The sequence below is a fragment of the Arachis hypogaea genome, chromosome 15, assembly GCF_003086295.3.
Source record: "Arachis hypogaea cultivar Tifrunner chromosome 15, arahy.Tifrunner.gnm2.J5K5, whole genome shotgun sequence".
Taxonomy (NCBI): domain Eukaryota; kingdom Viridiplantae; phylum Streptophyta; class Magnoliopsida; order Fabales; family Fabaceae; genus Arachis; species Arachis hypogaea.
The window spans coordinates 135472966-135488338 of record NC_092050.1 but is presented as its reverse complement, the minus strand read 5'-3'; the positions used below and the strand labels follow the sequence as shown (position 1 = coordinate 135488338).

At 41.6% G+C, this 15373-nt stretch overlaps 1 non-coding gene across 1 annotated transcript; it reads right to left on the bottom strand.

The window, feature by feature from the left end:
- Positions 1–1704: 1704 nt before the first annotated feature.
- On the bottom strand, positions 1705–1812 carry LOC112753171 (small nucleolar RNA R71). The gene has a single exon (XR_003177567.1). It is a non-coding gene; the product is annotated as a small nucleolar RNA R71 (small nucleolar RNA).
- Positions 1813–15373: the final 13561 nt, after the last annotated feature.

The window sequence follows — 15373 nt, the reverse complement described above, 5'->3', positions numbered from 1 at the left end:
CTTTTCTTAAAAATTTTCAAAAATAAGTCTTGATGTTCATCTTGATCTCCAAAGTGTTCTTGGTGTTCATCTTGACATTCAAAGTGTTCTTGCATGCATCATATGTTTTGATCTTAAATTTTTATGTTTTGCATCATTTTTATGTTTTTCTCTCTCCTCATTAAAAATTCAAAAAAAAATATCTTTTCCTTTTTCTTCTTATAAATTTCGAATATTTGAGTTGATTTTTTTAAAATTTTTTCAAAATTTAGTTGTTTCTTATGAGTTAATTCAAATTTTCAATTTAAAAATTTCATCTTTTTCAAATCTTTTTCATTTTTTTTCATATTTTCAAAAATTCAAATTGATTTTCAAAAATCTTTTTCTTATTTTATTCCATATTTTTCAAAATCTTTACTAACAATTAATGTGATTGATTCAAAAAATTTTTGAGTTTGTTACTTGCCTATTAAGAAAGGTTCAATCTTTAAATTTTAGAATCATATCTTTTAGTTTCTTGTTAGTCAAGTAATCAATTTCAATTTTGAAAATCAATTCTTTTTAATTTCCAATTCAAATCTTTTCCAAAATGATTTTCAATCATATCTTTTTCAATTTCAATCATATCTTTTTCAAAATCAATTTCAAAATCTTTTCTAACTTCTCACCCTTTCAAATTTGATTTTCAAATCTTTTTCAATTAACTACTTGACTTTTTGGTTTATTTTTAAAAGTTTTCTATTTCAATCATATCTTTTGTTTGTTTTACTATTTCTTATCTTTTTCAAAACCACCTAACTAATTTTCTCTCTCTAATTTTCGAAAACTCCTATCCACTTTTTCAAAATTCTTTTTAATTAACTAATTGTTTCAAATTTTAATTTTAATTTTATTTTTCTTTTTAATTTTCGAATTCTAACTAAATTTTAAAATAAAAACAAAAATATTTTTCCTTTTAGTTTAAATTAAATTCGAATTTTCTCCCCCCTCTCTCATCTCCTTCTATTTATTTATTTATCTACTAACACTTCTCTTCTACTCATAATTCGAACCTCATCTTCTTCTCTGCGTTCAAGTTTTTCTCTTCTCCTTCTTCTATTCTTCTCTTCTTATACTCACATAAGGAATCTCTATACTGTGACATAGAGGATTCCATATTTTCTTTTCAGTTCTCTTCTTTTTCATATGAGCAGGAACAAGGATAAGAACATTCTTGTTGAAGCTGATCCTGAACCTGAAAGGACTCTGAAGAGGAAGCTAAGAGAACCTAAAGCACAACTCTCTGGAGAGAACCTGACAGAAATTTTCAAAAAAGAAGAAGACATGGGCGAACCTAATAACAATGGTGGAGATGCAAGGAAGATGCTTGGTGACTTTATTGCACCCTCTTCCAACTTCTATGGAAGAAGCATCTCACTCCCTGCAATTGGAGCAAACAATTTTGAGGTTAAGCCTCAATTAGTTTCTCTAATGCAGCAGAATTGCAAGTTTCATGGACTTCCAATGGAAGATCCTCATCAGTTTTTAGCTGAATTCTCGCAAATCTGTGACACTGTCAAGACCAATGGAGTTGATCCCGAGGTCTACAGGCTTATGCTTTTCCCTTTTGCTGTAAGAGACAGAGCTAGAACATGGTTGGATTCACAACCTAAGGATAGCCTGAACTCTTGGGATAAGCTGGTCAGTGCTTTTCTTGCCAAATTCTTTCCACCTCAAAAGATGAGCAAGCTTAGAGTGGAAATCCAAACCTTCAGACAGAAGGAAGGAGAATCCCTCTATGAAGCTTGGGAAAGATACAAGCAACTGATCAAAAGGTGTCCTACTGACATGCTTCCAGAATGGAGTATCGTAAGTATATTCTATGATGGTCTGTCTGAGTTGTCAAAAATGTCATTGGACCATTCTGCAGGAGGATCTCTTCACGTGAAATCCCTTGTAGAAGCTCAGGAACTCATTGAAATGGTTACAAATAACCAGTTCATATATACCTCTGAGAGGAATCCTGTGAATAATGGGACGCCTCAGAAGAAGGGAGTTCTTGAAATTAATACTCTGAATGCCATATTGGCTCAGAACAAAATATTGACTCAGCAAGTCAATATAATTTCTCAGAGTCTGAATGGATTCCAAGTTGCATCCAACAGTACTAAAGAAGCATCTTCTGAAGAAGAAGCTTATGATCCTGAGAACCCTGCAATAGCAGAGGTGAATTACATGGGAGAACCCTATGAAAACACCTATAATCCTTCATGGAGAAATCATCCAAATTTCTCATGGAAGGACCAACAGAAGCCTCAACAAGGCTTCAATAATAATGGTGGAAGAAATAGGTTTAGCAATAGCAAGCCTTTTCCATCATCTTCTCAACAACAAACAGGGAATTCTGAACAGAGCCATTCTGGCCTGGCAACCATAGTCTCTGATCTATCCAAGACCACACTAAGTTTTATGAATGAAACAAGGTCCTCCATTAGAAATTTGGAGGCACAGGTGGGTCAGCTGAGTAAGAAGATTACTAAAACTCCTCCCAGTACTCTCCCAAGCAATACAGAAGAAAATCCCAAGAGAGAGTGCAAAGCTAAGTAAATCTGATTCAGAGGCTGAAGAAGGACTGCAGATGCTGTTGGATTCTGACCTTCCTACACTCGAAGTAGATTTTCTGGAGTTACAGAAACCCAATTGGCGCGCTCTCAATTGCTTTGGAAAGTAGACATCTAGGGCTTTCCAGCAATATATAATAGTCCATACTTTGCACGAGTTTTGACGACACAAACTGGGGTTCAAACGCCAACTTCCTGCCCTATTCTGGAGTTAAACGCCATAAATAGGCTACAACCTGGCGTTTAACTCCAAAAAGATTCTCTACACATGAAAGCTCAATGCTCAGCCCAAGCACATACCAAGTGGGTCCGGAAGTGAATTTCTACATCATTTACTTATCTTATGTAACCCTAGCTACTAGTTTAGTATAAAAACTACTTTTAGTGATTTATTTCACATCTCTAGTTAGTCTTTGACTAATTTTATGTTCTGAGATCACGTTTAGGGGGCTGGCCATTCAGCCATGCCTGAACCTTCATCACTTATGTATTTTCAACGGTAGAGTTTCTACACACCATAGATTAAGGTGTGGAGCTCTGCTGTTCCTCATGAATTAATGCAAAGTACTATTGTTTTCTTATTCAATTCAAGCTTATTCCTATTCTAAGATATTCGCTTGCACTTCAACATGATAAATGTGATGATCCGTGACACTCATCACCATTCTCAACCTATGAACGCGTGCTTGACAACCACTTCCGTTTTACCTTGGATTGAGCGTTTATCTCTTAGCCTCCATTCCGAAAGATCGGAGTCTTCGTGGTATAAGCTAGAATTATTGGCGGCCACTCTTGAGATCCAGAAAGTCTAAACCTTGTCTGTGGTATTTTGAGTAGGATCTGGGATGGGATGACTGTGACGAGCTTCAAACTCGCGAGTGTTGGGTGTGTGACAGACGCAAAAGGATCAATGGATCATATTCCAACATGATCGAGAACTGACACATGATTAACCGTGCGGTGACAGCGCATTCGGACTATTTTCACTGAGAGGACGGGAAGTAGCCATTGACAACGGTGATGCCCAACATACAGCTTGCCATGGAAAGGAGTATGAATGATTGGATGAAAGCAGTAGGAAAGCAGAGGTTCAGAAAGAACAAAAGCATCTCCATACGCTTATCTGAAATTCTCACCAATGAATTGCATAAGTATCTCTATCCTATTTTATATTTTATATCATAATTATCAAAATCCCATAACCATTTGAATATGCCTGACCGAGATTTACAAGGTGACCATAACTTGCTTCAAGCCGACAATCTCTGTGGGATCGACCTTTACTCACGTAAGGTTTATTACTTGGACGACCCAGTGCACTTGCTGGTTAGTTGTATCGGAGTTGTGAAAAAGAATTTGAGATTATAAACGTGCGTACCAAGTTTTTGGCGCCGTTGCTAGAGATCACAATTTCGTGCACCACTAATCTTCATTGATAATTTTGGAATTTATTGTATTTTCTCTTCTTTTTATCCTATTTTGTTTTTAGTTGCTTGGGGACAAGCAACAATTTAAGTTTGGTGTTGTGATGAGCGGATAATTTATACCCTTTTTGGCATTGTTTTTACATAGTTTTTAGTATGTTTTAATTACTTTTTAATATATGTTTATTATTTTTTATTCAAAAATAAAATTTCTAGACTTTACTATGAGTTTGTGTGTTTTTCTGTGATTTCAGGTATTTTCTGGCTAAAATTGAGGAACCTGAGCAAAAATCTTATTCAGAGGTTGAAAAAGGACTGCAGATGCTGTTGGATTCTGACCCTCCTGCACTCGAAGTGGATTTTCTGAATCTACAGAAACCCAATTGGCGTGATCTCAATTGCGTTGAAAAGTATACATCCTGGGCTTTCCAGCAATATATAATAGTCTATACTTTGCTCGAGATTTGATGGCCCAAATTGGCGTCCAAAGATAGCCTAAAACTTCCTGGCGTAAAACGCTCAAACTGGCACCAGAATTGGAGTTAAACGCCCAAACTGGCACCAAAGCTGGCGTTTAACTCCAGGAATAGCCTATGCATGAAAAATATTCAATGCTCAGCCCAAGCACACACCAAGTGTGCCCCGGAAGTGGATTTCTGCAATATCTGTACTTAGTTACTCATTTTCTATAACCCTAGGTTACAAGTTTAGTATAAAAACTACTTTTAGAGATTTATTTTATATCTTTGGAATCATATGTAACTTTTTTCATCATTTCACATTTGGAGGCTAGCCTCACGGCCATGCCTAGACCTCTCTTCTCTTATGTATTTTCAACAGTGGAGTTTCTACACCCCATAGATTAAGGTGTGGAGCTCTGCTGTTCTTCATGAATTAATGCAATTACTACTATTTTTTATTCAATTCACGCCTACTTCTTCTCCAAGATATAGTCTCGTACTTAATTCAGTTAAGTCAGAATGAAGGTGTGACCCGTGACAATCACCCATTCTTCGTTACTCGCTTAGCCAAGATCCGCGTGCCGGACAACCACAAAGCGGTCTACATGATGTTCAACGTAGTCATTGGATGACAACTGGAGTATATTCTCTTGGATATCTAATACACGAACCGAGTCCGTGAGATTAGTATCTTCGTGGTATATGCTAGAATAATTGGCAGCATTCTTGGGATCCGGAAAGTCTAAACTTTGTCTGTGTTATTCTGAGTAGGATCTGGGAAGGGATGACTGTGATGAGCTTCAAACCTGCGAATGTTGGGTGCAGTGACAGTGTGCAAAAGGATCAATGCATCCTATTCTGACGCTAGCGAGAACCGACAGATGATTAGCCATGCGGTAGCTGTACCTGATATTTTTCATCTGAGACGAGAAATCCGACAGTTGATTAGCCGTGCAGAAACCATAGAGGACCATTTTCACTGAGAGGATCCTACAGCTTTCCATGGAAGGAAGTAACGCATGATTGGAAGAAGGCAATAGGAAAGCAGAGGTTCAGAAGCAACAAAGCATCTCCAGACGCTTATCTGAAATTCCCACCAATAAATCACATAAGTAACTTTATTTTATTTTATGTTTTATTTATCTTTTAATTATCAAAACTTCATAACCATTTGAATTTGCCTGACTGAGATTTACAAGGATGACCATAGCTTGCTTCAAGCTGACAATCTCCGTGGGATCGACCCTTACTCACGTAAGGTATTACTTGGACGACCCAGTGCACTTGCTGGTTAGTTGTGCAGAGATGTGAAAAGTCTGAATCACGATTTCCCACTACCAGGGCCTTCCCTCCAATGTGGTGACCGCAGCATCCTTCATGGACTTCCCGTAGGACGTACTACATTTGGTCGGGGTGCAGGCATTTCAGCAGTGGTTGGCTAATTCCTTTCTAAAACAACTGGCCCTGCATGATTGTATATTTGGCCGCCTTTTGTCTTATTGTTTTGGCCACCTGCTCGTCACTGAGGAGCTTGGCCTTTTCCAGGAATTCGATGATCGGGTCCATCCAACAAGGTTCTGACTGGGTTAGCTGTAGCACCACTGCTGGTTCTTTCATCAAACCTTGAATGAGGGACCGGTTGCCAGTCTCTGGCTTTGTGCTTGCTAGCTTGGACAGGAGGTCTGCCCATGTGTTCCTTTCTCTCGGAACGTGTTGGATCGTGACCTCCTCAAACTGCTTGCTCAATTCTTTGACTTTCTCCAAGTACTTCTGTAATAGTGAGTCTCTGGCTTGGTAGGTCCCATTGATCTGAGAAGTAACGACCTGCGAGTCACTACACACTTCCAGTCTTGTGGCTCTGACTTCCCTTGCTAGAGCTAGGCCGCCCAGCAGGGCCTCATATTCCGCTTGGTTGTTTGACACCAGGAAGTCGAATTTGACTGAATGCTTGTATATAACTCCAACTAGGTTCTCCAGGATAATTCATGCTCCTCCGAATGTTTGGTTAGATGCTCTGTCAACATGGAGCTTCCACCGTGTGCTCGGCGCCCCGTCTGGGTCCCCTATTACTTCTACCAGAAAATCAGCCATGGCTTGAGCCTTGATCGCGTGCCTGGGTTCATACTGTAAGTCATACTGGGAGAGTTGATAGCCCAAGTCATCATTCTACCTGCCAAGTCGGGTTTCTGGAGTACTTGTCGGATTGTCTAATCCGTCCTGACGATTACTTGGTGTTCTGAGGGTTACCTGAAACTGGAGGTCGATCTCGAACGAAATCTTCTGTACTGGTTGGTGGTGACGTGTCCGGCTGGTGAATGGCGGCCGGAGCTGTCGTGTCCGACTTGTTGATTTAGCTGCACATCTGATCCTTTGTTTGGGCCTACTTGGGCCTCTGTGGCGTTTTGTCCGAGCTCTTTGTGAAGAGGTCGGTCATTGGCCGAGCTCTTTGAAAAGAGGTCGGATAGTCTGACCTGAAGAGGTCGGTCGGCTTGTCGCTAAACATCCCGGGTCGGACAGCTTGACCCAGGGTATGAACAGTGCCCCTGCTTGAGTTCGATCTTTCTGTGAGATTGTGCTTTTCAGAGCTTCGATCTCTTTGGAAGTCATGCTCAAGCATCTGTCTAGCTTGTTTCTTCATTGCTTTGCAATCTTTTGCAGATTTTCTAGAGGTTTGGTACTTCACAGTCCGTCCTCTTTTGAGTGGTAGTGTGGGTTTTCTACCCTTGCCTTCTGGATCACGCCTTGCTTTTGTGTTGACAACCCTCTGCCTTGGCGAAGTTATCCTTGCGGCTTGATATTCGGGCTTTTAGTGACTTGTCCGATGACTTTTTAGTGTTCTTTATATAGAACCTTTTTTAGTCTCGGATGACGTTCGTAGCCCTGTTTTGAGATTGTGCCTTCTTTGAGTGGAATTGTATCCCTTTTAGCTAAGCACATTTGCACCTTAAGTTGTTTCCCAACCTTTTGGCTTGTTCATTTTTGAGATCGTTCTTGCGCCTCTTCTTAGCTGACGTCGACCTGTACGACTTTGCCCATGCTTGAGTTTGGACCTTTCTGCGAGATCGTGCTTTCGGAGCTTCGATCTCTTTGAGGAAGTCGTGCTCAAGCATCCTGACTTTGGTTGATCTTGAGTAGTTTCTCCTTTGTGCGAGTCTGGTATTGCCTTTTTTAGTTTGTTGAGAGGTCTTTTCAGCTTTCTTCTGACTTGTTTGTCTTCACCGCTCGAGCTTTTTAGTCATAATCCAACAATTTTTTAGGTAGTGTTCCGATGGGGAACCTTTTTCTAGTTTGTTTGGATGACTTTTTAGCGCCGACTTTGAGGCCGTGCTTTTTGCTTTTTAAGTAGTCTTTTTTCAAGACATTGTACTTTTCAGCGAAGCACTTCTGGCTTTGGTCTTTTGACCTTTCCTTGGCCTTTGTGAGATGTTTATAGAGTGTTGGCATTTTGTTGTCTGACCTCTTTTTGTTTTGTCCACTTTCTGCTTGGTCGAGGTGGTCCTTTGGGGCTAACTTTCTGACCTCTTTTTGTTTTGTTTTGTTTTGCGTTTCAGATTAATGCGTCTTGGTATAGCAGTGAATTTTGTTTTCACTTTGTCGATCTTTGTCGAAATCAAACGATGAATTCGGTTTTCATCATGGTCGGGCGGTGAAGTTGGTTTTCACCTTGCCGACTTGTCGCGATCGGGCGGTGAATTTGGTGTTTCACCTTGCCGACCTGTCGTAGTCGGGCGTCTTGGTAGGAAACTTTTTAGGGAATCTGCAATCTTTTAAACAATAAAATGAAGATAAAGAGTGTGTACATGTTAGTACTTACCTTTCTAGGTCGGGCAATCTTTTTGGATCTCGGCCTGGCGCCCTTTTTAGATTGCAGGCATGCCATGACCTTGGTAGCTCTTGCCCCTCGAGGTTGGACACTTTGTAGCAACCTTTCCCAATTCTTCTGAACAACTTGGTATGGTCCTTTCCAGTTGGCTGCTAGCTTCTCTTCTCCTGACCAACCTATTCTGATGTCATTTCGGATTAGAATGAGATCGTTGTTGCTAGATTACCTTCCGATTGTATCTTGAGGCCATTTGACGTTTTAACGCCTCTTCCTTGATCCGAGCTCTTTCACAGGTTTCTGGAAGTAGGTTGAGTTCTTCCTTTGGGAAGTTGGGAGTTGGCCTCTTCACTGTAGTAGATCACTCTGGGCGATCCTTCTTTGACCTCTACTGGGATCATTCCGTAAGCCAATCGGAAAAATGATTCCTTCGTGGTGAAGTGTGGAGTTGTCCGATATGCTCAGAGGACTTGTGGGAGCTCTTTAGCCCAAGCTCCCTTTGCGTCGTTTTAACCCAGCTAGTATGACTTTGTTGGCAGCTTCTGCTTGTCCACTGGCTTGTGGGTGTTCTACGGATGTGAATTGGTGCTTTATTTTTAACTCAGCCACCAACTTCTTGAAACATGTGTCCGTGAATTAAGTGCCATTGTTTGTGTTGATGGAGTAAGGAACCCCAAACCTTGTAACAGTGTTTCTGTAAGAATTTCTGACTTCTTTGAGCAGTGGTATTAGCTAGGGGCTCTGCCTCAATCCATTTTGTGAAGTAATCCAACTTGACTTGTCCCGATCCTTGGGAAAATAGTCCGAGGAGGTCGAGTTCCCACTTTGTGAACGGTCAAGGTGATGTTACACTGATGAGCTCCTCTGGTGGGGTGATGTGGAAGTTGGCATGCTTTTGATGTAAAGCTTTGACTTTGTATTTGGGTTTTTAAAAAGTTTGCATCTTTAATCGTTTGTTGTGACTTTTCTTTTGTCGTTTGCCTTTGAGAAGAATGTGTGCTTTGCTTAGGGTTTGGTTGCTGTTCCTATTTCTTTTCATTGTTGCCTGACTCCTTTTGTACAAAAGTTCTAGCTTTTGTTTTGACCTTTTGTTTGAGAGGTGTTCGGACTGTTTGGGTATAGATTTTCGACTTCTTTTCTCTGTGTTCTTTCCCTGTTGTTGCCTCCAAAGGGTGCCCCTGGACTTTCGTATGAGTCCTGGGGTTTCCCTTTTACTGCCACGTCTATCACTTGATGTTTTGCTATTATTATCCGAGTTGGTCTTTATCGTGATCGTGCAGTGAATTTGTTTTCTACTTTCTTAGCAAGCCTTAAACCAGCCAGTAGTGCCTCGTATTCAGCTTGGTTATTTAGCTTGATTTGGCTTCCTTGATCGCTTTCTATAATTATACCTGCACCACTCCTGGTTTTGTTTGAAGAGTCATCCACGTAGAGATTCCATTTTGTAGGGGTTTCCGGGGTGTCAGTGTACTCTGTAATGAAGTCGGCCAGATACTGTGATTTGATGGCTTTCCGAGCTTTCATATCGAAGATCAAATTTAGATAACTTGACTGCCCACTGTAGGATTCTTCCAGCTAGGTCAGTTTTCTGTAGGATGCCTTTTATGGGCTGGTTGGTCCGAACTCTGATAGTGTAAGCTTGAAAGTTTGGGTGGAGTTGTCGAGAGGTGAGTATGTAGGCTTAGGCGAACTTTTTCTATCTTTTGATAGTTTAGTTCGGCCCCTTGTAAAGCTCTGCTGATGAAGTAGACGGGTTGTTGCCCACTTTCGTCTTCTCTGACTAGTGCTGGGGCAATTGCTCGACTTCCCACTGCGAGGTATAATATGTGTTCTTCACTTTCCAGTGGTCTGGTAAGAATGGGTGGTTGCCCCAAGAATTTTGAAATCTCCAAAGGCTTGTTCGCACTCCGTTGTCCTTTTCAACTCGTCCGACCTCTTTAGTGTGAGGTGGACCTTCAACTTGTCCGACCTCTTTTGTTTTTGATTAGGCGAGGTGGTGGGATCTTCTCAGTGTTGCATATTTCTTGGTAAACATCCACAAGAGACACCTAAAGAGGGGGTGTAATTGTGGTATTTTCTAGGCTTCTCACCGGGTTGATCTTCTTTTTTCTTGGACACTTTATCCTTGTCCCATGGTGGGTTAGGAGAATCCCGTTTTTGAGCTGTCTCCCAATCGGGAGTTCTCCTCCATATTGATATATTTTTGTACCCGTTCATGTACCTCGTTCAGAGATGTTGGGTGCTTCTTGGATATTGAGTGGCTAAAAGGTCCTTCTTGTAGGCCATTGATGAGACCCATGATAGCTACTTCTGTTGGCAGACTTTGTATATCCAGACATGCTTTATCGAATCTTTCCATGTAGTTGCGAAGACTTTCCCGATCTCCTTGCTTAATCCCTAGTAGGCTCGAGGCATGTTTGGCTTTGTCATTCTGGATGGAGAATAACCGATTGCATCTGAGGCCTCCGTGAGATACATCCTGCTTCTGAAATTGCTAAGATGATGGCTTGGATCTGATGTGCCGTCGTACGGGATGTCGGGAGCTTTGAAGTCCTTTGGGACTTTAGCTTTCATGATCTCTTTGGTGAATGGGTCTTGATTTTTGTGGGGGGCTGTCTTCGTGACCGGATCGAGTTGTTTTGGCCTTAAGTTCTGCTTAGAGTTTTAGGAGCTTGTCCTTTAACTCACGGCGTCGCCTTATTTCCCTTTGTAGATTTTTCTCAGCATCCCGTTGATGCTCCGCCCCTTTTTCGAGTTGTTTCAAGCGATCCTGGAGTGCCTCCATGGCTTCCATAGTTGGTGAATTGCCGTTTTTATTAGGTTGAGGAGTATCTTTTGGTGTAGTACCCGCATTCTTGTGCGGCGTTCTATCTTCTAGATCTGAATCGTGGTCGTTGTCATGGTCGTCCGCCATGATGGTGGGATGACTTCCAGGTTCCCCGGCAACGACGCCAATGTTCCGAGGGTTACCTGAAACTGGAGGTCAATCTCGGACGAGATCTCCTGTACTGGTCGGTGCTGACGTGTCCGGCTGGTGAATGGCGGCCGGAGCTGTCGTGTCCGACTTGTTGATCTAGCTGCACTGCTGATCCTTTGTCACCGGAGGGTGGGGGTACCTGTAAGAGACTCCGATACTTAAGTTCGCATGGGTATTAAACAGGTTTTTAGTAGAATCAGAGTATGAGTTATACCTGGGTGCTCCAGTGTATTTCTAATGGTGTGGAGTGGCCTTTCTGGAGATAAGATAGTTATCTTATCTTATCTTATCTTTAAGTAAGGTCATCTTATCTTCTGGGAACCACCTTTATCCTTCTAGGCTTTGGCTGTTGTTCCGAGGGTTACCTGTTGCTTGATGCTTTTAGGGCTTTTGCATGTTATCACTGTTTCTGTTTGTGCTTTTGATTTTGAGGCTTTTGGAATGATGACTTTGTTTGGCACACAAAAAGGTTGTATCTTTGACGATTTCCGCTTGGCATGTTTGATGTTGGCGACGCTCTTTTGCTGATAGATTGTAAGAAGATAGTGGCTTTTGATGACTTCGTGTTTTCCTGAAATGTTTTGTTATTTGAAAGCTCCTTTTCTTGTTTTGAGAAATGTCAGACGTGAGCTGTAGATTTTTCCTGAAATCTTGCTTTGCCACTGCCTCCAAAGGATGCCCCAGGACTTTGGTTTGAGTCTTGGGGTTTTCCTTTTCTGTCTGTATCATATTAGTCGAGTTGCTTTGCCCTTCCTCCGAGATGTTTTTTAGTGATCCAATCTTCTTTTCTTTTTGTAGGATTAGTTGGCCTCATGTCTTCTCGCAATAACGTTGTAGAGATGTCTTCCAAAGTTCCCGAAGGGATGTCCGATTGGCTGGACTCCCTTGTCTTAATGTGTGTCTCTGTCGTGGACGCTGAATTTTGTGTAGAGCTGAGGAAACGTCATAGGATTTGTGGTAACAGTGCTCGGGAGAGGGATTATGAGCTTGTAGCTCCTGACTCTGATGAGAGGGCTTGTTTTCCTACTTCGGTCGAGGGGGAGCGTCCCTTCTTCTATGCCTATGAATATTTCTTTAGCCAGTTGGATGTTATTTTTCCTTTTACTGCTTTCGAGACTGACTTGTTGTGGTCATGTATCATTGCTCCATCCCAGCTTCATCCGAATTCCTGGGGTTTTATCAAGATATTTCAACTGCTTTACCAAGAGTTAGGTATAACACCTTCTCAAAATCTTTTCCTGTATCTTTTTGTCTTGGCCAAGCCCGGAGGTTCTTCCAAAAAGAAAGCTTCCTGGGTTTCTTTCAGATCGGCCCAGGGGCATAAAGTTTTTGCCATGTATGATGAGTCTTTTAAAGATTTTAAGAATTATTTCTTCCGAGTCCGTGCTGTTGAGGGGGTCCGCCCCTTTTTTCTTGATGAGAATGACGAGCCTGCTTTTCCTCTAGAGTGGCAAAAGAATGTGAGAGTGCCTCGTTATACATGGGAGATACTTAATGAGGTTGAGCGGGCTTTTGTAGTTGTTCTTGAAGATTTGTGGGGGAAACCACCCCATCTGGATACAAAAAGATTTTTGAGTGATCCATCTTTGGCTCGAACTGCTTTGGGTACCGTCTGACTTGTTTCTTATACTTGTTTCTTAGTTTTGCTTCTCCTATGTTGTAACTCATCCTTATGGTTGATTCTATATTTTCAGAGATGTCAAAGAACAATGATTCCATGAAGGCCTACAAGAAGGCGAAGAAGGCTGCTGCTGCTCAAAACATCTCGGCCAAGGCGGCTGGAGAGGGATCTTCTTAAGTTCCAATGAAGCCGCCCGTGCCGAGTTCTCCTGGGCCGAGGAAGGTGATCCCCACTCCTCGAGTTCATCTGACTGATCCTCCACAGACTTCTGCCACTACTTCCGGTGCTCCTCCCAGCAAGAAACAAAAAACGATTGAGCCTTTCAACCTTGACGCTCCTGATTTTAATGCAATCGAGTTCTTAGATCAGCAAATCGGTCCCCACGGTGCCCTCCCCATGGATGATGTATCAATCCTTCGCCATCTGGATTTTATGACCCGAAACAGTGTTAAAATGGCATATATGGGGGCTGCCCTGTACCGAACTGCTCAGAATCTTCCTCTCCATGCCACCAGAGAATTTATGGATGAGGCTAAGCAGGAGTTCGACCGGATGAAGGGCCTAAAGGAAGAGCTTGAGGTAAAGGTAGCCAAGTTGGAGAAAGATCTGGAGAACGAAAAGGCGAGTTCCCTTGCTCTGGTGGCTTCTGTGTGGTTGGCCGAGGACACGGCATTGAGGCATAAGGAAAGTTACGTTACATCTTATCGGGAGGTGGTGCGTCTGAGGGAGGAGTTGGAGAGCGCCCGAGCTGATTATTCCGAGCTCCAAGGTCACCTCGTCGGCAGTGTGAACGCTGCCTATGATAATTTAAAAGAGCAAGTTCAAGTTCTTGCTCCTGAGGTTGACCTTACTCTCTTCAGCTTGGACAATATTGTGAGGGATGGTAAGATTGTCCCCGACGACCAAGATGATGATGATGTTGATCCTCCCCCTGTGCTTTCTGCCAAGGTGCCCGCTTCTACAGTTCCTATGGTTGAGGTTGGTCATTCTGTTTCTGATTCGGACTGTCAGATCTTGAACCGGGAGGATGGTACCGTGGATGCTGTGCTTTTTGCGTAGTTGGCCTGGCTTGTGGGCTTTAAAACTCTTTATTTTGTATAGTTGAATACTTTGCTGACTGCTGGTACTCCCTTTGGTTGCTTGTTTAGCAACTTTTGTTTTTAAAAAACAAGTAGCTTTCAAGCTTTTGGGCTTGACCCTAAAGCTTTATAATATTGTATTCTATGGCATGCTTGTTTACACTTGTCTTGGCACCTTTCTGGGTTTTTAGAATACTGGAGCCTTGCTGCTCGGCCTCTTTGAACTGCTTTGTACTTTGAGGTCGTAGATGCGTGGATCCAATTCGTATTTTGGTTTGCTTACTCTTACTTGTATTTATCCATAACTGATTTCTTTACGTCGTCCTTTTCTAAGTTATTTTTGTAGTCCTCTTTCTTGGACCTTTGTTAGGTCTCTTTCAGGGACTACTTTTATAACTTGTTGGTTGTAGGAGATCGACTTCTTTGCGTCGTCTTTTTCCAAGTTATTTTTGTAGTCCTCTTTCTTGGACCTTTGTCAAGTCTCTTTCAGGGATTACTTATATAACTTGTTTGTAGGAGGTCGACTTCTTCATGTTGTCCTCTTCCAAGTTATTTTTGTAATCCTCTTTCTTGGACCTTTGTGGGGTCTCTTTCAGGGATTACTTATATAACTTGTTTGTTGTAGGAGACCGACTTCTTTATGTCGATCTCTTCTAAGTTATTTTGTAATCCTCTTTCTTGGACCTTTGTCAGGTCTCTTTCAGGGATTACTTTTATAACTTGTCCGTTGTAAGAGACCGACTTCTTTAGGTCGATCTCTTCTAAGTTATTTTGTAATCCTCTTTCTTGGACCTTTGTCAGGTCTCTTTCAGGGATTACTTTCATAACTTGTTTTTGTAGGAGACTGACTTCGTTAGGTCGATCTCTTCTAAGTTATAGCAATTCCTCTTTTACAGAGTTGGCCAAACCTCTTTCCAGGGATTTGCTGATAACTTGGTTGACTCGGTCCGACTTCTCAATGTCGGCCAGTCTTTAAGTTATTATTTAGCAATCCATAAGACCTCGTTAGGTTCTTTTTTTGGATCACTTTCGATAACTTCTTGCATTATTCTGTGTTCATCTTTGCCGATTTGTAGAAGGTGGTTTCTGTCTTTTGGTCGACCTTTAGATGAATCGCGTTTTCATCTTTATTGGTCTTTTATCGTGATCGTGCAGTGAATCTGTTTTTCACTTTCTGCCGATCTGTTGCTTTATAATCGGACGATGAATGCTTCAGATTAATGCATCTTGAGAATTCGTAGAATATCTAAAATATTTTTTATTCAAAAGAAAATGCAAATATATACATATTGGAGTTTTTCATCCTTTTAAGTCGGATAATATCTGGATCTCAACTTGGTGCCTCATTAAAAAACCTTTTCAGGAAAAAGAGTGCATCCTATGATGAGATCTTTTACCTTTTCTAGCTATAG